Here is a 5390-nt window from a genome sequence, read left to right as displayed (position 1 = left end):
AAATAAAGTATAAAATAATTTTAATTTATTGAAAAAGTTTTTTTTTATGCATTTGTGCTATCATGTTATTTAGTTTTTACTAATTTTAACGCTCTGATACTCGGTGACCACTACAGATGTGTGACTCTCAGAATGAATTATTTAGAGTGATTAATTCCATATTAGTCGATATGGAATTATTATGTTCTTGCTTTGAAGAAACAACTAAATATTAAGATCAGTGTTGTTATTGTTAACTAAAACAAAATCTATTCAAAACAATTGTTGTTAATTAAAATAAAATATAAATATTATAAGAAAATGTTACTTGAAATAAGATAAGTAAATAAACAAACAAAAATTAACAAGACTGTAAAAAACTAAAACAAATTTAAATGTAAACCAAGAATAGAAAAATAGAACAAATACTAAAGTGGTAACCTGCAATTGTTACTTTAAAAGAGCTATTTACTGAAATTACCCTAAAATGTAGTTTTGTTGGTGTAACCTAATATATTTAGGTTGATTTATTAATATTAAATTACATTTTCTATTAGAATAAAATCAATTAATTTAGATGTTACTGCATGAAGCACATTTTTAGGTTGCCATGTTTTCAGTGAATATAAATAATATAAATATAATACAGTTTTTTTCATTTGTTATTTAAAAATGAATGCATTACAGGGTTAAGTCCCTTTGGATAAAAGCATCTGCTAATTGAGTAAATCATAATGTTTTTCATTATTCGACACTATTAAGCTGCAACAACTGTTCAATATTGTTGCTTTGGCAACAACACTATATAAAACCTTGTGGGGATCTTGACTCAATTTCAATTTTCATTTTTTAATACATTTGTATAAAGACTGTTTATGGGTTCTATAAAAGGAGAAATGTCTTGCATAATACTTTCATGTTTCAGTTATTTAATTTTCAAGAGATAAATATGTTTTATGAGCTGTTTAATTCATCAAATTAAAAATGGACCCCCCGTATGAACCCTCTTCATGGCCGAAGCTTTTCTTCTGGGAGTGATGTGGTGTTGATCGGCCACAAACGTGTTTCTAGTTTAAAAGGCTTCGTGACAAAAACCGAGAACCGCAAATAAGCACAGAGGGAGAAGTGCTGGCTAATAGAATAAAGGGGGAAGAGAATAAAGGCTTTAATGTGCTTTTACTGTAAGCAGCTCCACCTCTCATTACCGTAACCAGATCTGAGTGCATTAAACTCTGCCAAACACACACCGACTGAACGACTCCTGCGCTGGAACCAGCAGGTGAAGCAGAGAGAAGGAGTGTGTGACACTGAGCATTGCCTGGAAACCCAGCAGACTCTGTCTAGACGCCCCTCGACCTAACCTGATTTACCATAGCTGATGATATTTATCATAACTGATGATACCTGATTTACCATAACTGATGATACCTGATGATCAGGGTTCTTAATGACGTAATCTCTGAGCAACACAATCATGAACAAGAGAACCCTCCTCAGCAATGACTTCTGGAGTCAGAAAGAGAAATGCAAGGCTGCATTTATTTGATCAAAAATACAGTAAAAAACAGTAAAATTGTGAAATATTATTCCAATGTAAATCATCTGTTTTCAATGTGAATATACAGTAAAGTGTAATTTATTCCTGTGATCAAAGCTGAATGTTCAGCATCATTACTCCAGTCTTCAGTGTCACATGATCCTTCACAAATCACTCTAGTATGATGATTTGATGCTCAACAAACATTTATGATTATTATCAGTGTTGGAAACAGTTCATATTTTTGTGGAAACCGTCATACATTTTATTTTTCAGGATTCTTTGATGAATAGAAACTTCAAAAGAACAGCATTTTTTTAAATAGATTTTTAAATGAAATTATAAATGTCTTTACTGTCGTTTTTGCTCAGTATAATCCATCCTTAATCGCTGAATGAAAGTATTAATTTCTTTGAGTCCGAAACTTTTGAACGATTGTGTGTGTATAAGTTTGGAGGTAATAGTTGAAATATTCTAGCCTGGCAAGCCAGACCTACATCAAGATGTTAGGTCTGGCAACTCTCCATAGACACGGCTCAAGCCGAGGGGCGGGATAAACGGCTGTCCTTCAAATTCCCTCTGCACGCAATAGGACAGCGCTTCAACCAACCAGAGCGTTTTCCCAACAGCGGAGCTAGTTGATAGATTCAACTTTTGCCGTATCTGGTCAGCAAAACTACGAACACATCTTCCTTTTTTAAAGAATGACTTAAGTGCCGTTCTTTGCTCTTTTCTCAAAGCTTAACTCCAAGTCCTCCAGAGTCGCGGCCAAAGCCGATTCGAAAGACTGTTCGCCAGCAGCCGCCGCCATTCTTTGTTTTCAAGTAGCAGGACCGTCGCAACTCTGTCGTCATCATGTTAAGCCCGCCCCGCCTACTCTATACATGACGTGATTGGCCTGACCCAATTTAGGTTTTTGCAGCTCGAAAGTCAACGGAGAGTTGCTAGACTGCCCTGGCTGCCAAATACATTTTGCTGCCGCTAAGGTGCGTCTAGATTTCTAGGCTAGAAATATTCATCAAATAAATGTAGCATTATAAAATCTGATTTATTCTAGTGAATCAGTTTGTTTGTTCGAACAAACATTGGAAAACGATTCAATGATTAGATTCTCTATATTATGTATTTTGGCTCTGTTTTGTAAATACAGTTTTTGCCTTTTGCTTACACACTAAAACCGAATGCTTAGACCAAAGCCTCAATAACTAAACTTCTTGTAGCATTCCTTAAACACAGTGTAACTGTAGATTAAACACAGTGTAACTGTAGATTAAACAGTGTAACTGTAGATTAAACACAGTGTAACCGTAGATTAAACACAGTGTAACCGTAGATTAAACACAGTGTAACCGTAGATTACACACAGTGTAACTGTAGATTAAACACAGTGTAACCGTAGATTAAACACAGTGTAACCGTAGATTAAACACAGTGTAACCGTAGATTAAACACAGTGTAACTGTAGATTAAACACAGTGTAACCGTAGATTAAACACAGTGTAACCGTAGATTAAACACAGTGTAACCGTAGATTAAACACAGTGTAACCGTAGATTAAACACAGTGTGACCGTAGATTAAACACAGTGTAACCGTAGATTAAACACAGTGTAACCGTAGATTAAACACAGTGTAACCGTAGATTAAACACAGTGTAACCGTAGATTAAACACAGTGTAACTGTAGATTAAACACAGTGTAACTGTAGATTAAACACAGTGTAACCGTAGATTAAACACAGTGTAACTGTAGATTAAACACAGTGTAACTGTAGATTAAACACAGTGTAACCGTAGATTAAACACAGTGTAACCGCAGATTAAACACAGTGTAACCGTAGATTAAACACAGTGTAACCGTAGATTAAACACAGTGTAACCGTAGATTAAACACAGTGTAACCGTAGATTAAACACAGTGTAACCGTAGATTAAACACAGTGTAACCGTAGATTAAACACAGTGTAACTATAGATTAAACATAGTGTAACCGTAGATTAAACACAGTGTAACTGTAGATTAAACACAGTGTAACTATAGATTAAACACAGTGTGACCGTAGATTAAACACAGTGTAACCGTAGATTAAACACAGTGTAACCGTAGATTAAACACAGTGTAACCGTAGATTAAACACAGTGTAACCGTAGATTAAACACAGTGTAACCGTAGATTACACACAGTGTAACCGTAGATTAAACACAGTGTAACTATAGATTAAACACAGTGTAACCGTAGATTAAACACAGTGTAACTGTAGATTAAACACAGTGTAACCGTAGATTAAACACAGTGTAACCGTAGATTAAACACAGTGTAACCGTAGATTACACACAGTGTAACCGTAGATTAAACACAGTGTAACCGTAGATTAAACACAGTGTAACCGTAGATTAAACACAGTGTAACCGTAGATTAAACACAGTGTAACCGTAGATTACACACAGTGTAACCGTAGATTACACACATTGTCAACTTTGCACTTTGTTTGCACTTTCTGTAACACACTTATTGCGAGACACTACACACTTTTTCTTACATTAGACACTTTGTTCAAAATCGAAATCCCCTGTTATCATTGGGAAAACACTCGGTTCAAAATGCAAAACTCATCTGGCAATTGTAGGCACTCACACACACACCTGAAAACACTTGCACAGAAAACAGAACACCAATCGGTCCGGGCCTCAGGTCAGCCATTTTGAGAACTTTGCAAGGCTGGAGGCAATGAGAGTCCGAGTAAGAGGAGGACAGAGAGAGAGAGAGAGAGGAGTCGGCCGAGGACGAAGACGAAGACGAGGACCAGTGCGGATATCAGATGACATCAGGGCGACTCTCCTGGACCATGTGATAAATCATGTTCTGTCCGTGAGGGATGCTGGGAAAAGAGTCCACCCGAACCTAAGGACACTCCGACTGGAGAACAGGGATATCTTCACGTTTCTACTCCAGACTGTACCTACTGTATGTGTCACATGATTTCTACAGAAACGTAACTCCAGAATGAAGCAGCTGGACAGAGGAACAGGGTCGAGGATCTGCGCCAGGATCATGTGCAGGTGTGTGTCACTTTACTTTACACACTAGATACTGTGATGTGGGAATGAGGGTTCATGCTGTGACCGGCCCTGCCTGTAGCTTGCAGTTATTGGGCCCTATCTTGCACCCAGCGCAATTGACTTTGTACAATGACGCATGTTTCATTCCTATTTTGCACCCGCGCAAAGCGCGATTTTCCCTCCACAGAAGCACGTCGCTAAACTAGGGAATGAACTTGCGCTCCCTGGGCGGTTCAGCGCAAAAAAGGAGGCGTGTCCCGGCGCAAACGTTCCTTCATGCTATTTTGCAGGTTTAGAAAACAATTGCGCCACTAACCAGGAAAAAATTGTTTAAAGTCAGTGGCGCGTTGCGCATGTTATTCAAATGCTATTTTAAGGGCGCATGCTTGGCCATAATCAATGTAGCGTGTGCACAACGCGCATACACTTTGATTCTCTCATCTACACAGAAGCAGCAGTTTTCATTTTTGCAAATCATACATTATTACGATAGATAGATAGATAGATAGATAGATAGATAGATAGATAGATAGATAGATAGATAGATAGATAGATAGATAGATAGATAGATTTTATTTATTATAAAAGCATACATCTAGCTTACACATTTACCCAAATGATCATACGCCTTTTTAACCGAAGTTAATTTGGGTGGGTTTCTCCATCCCCAACGTCCCTGACGAGAGCGTTGCTCTCCTCGGCTGTGAACCGCTCCTCGCGTTCGCCTGGCAAATCCGCCGTTATAATAGGACTCCGCTATAGAACAAGCGCGCCTGCTCTTAAAGGGAATGTGAGATGACGCTCTGATTGGTTTATTT

Source organism: Squalius cephalus (assembly GCF_949319135.1).
Source record: "Squalius cephalus genome assembly, chromosome: 8".
Taxonomy (NCBI): domain Eukaryota; kingdom Metazoa; phylum Chordata; class Actinopteri; order Cypriniformes; family Leuciscidae; genus Squalius; species Squalius cephalus.
The sequence above is the reverse complement of the archived record's forward strand: the minus strand, read 5'-3'. Positions refer to the sequence as shown.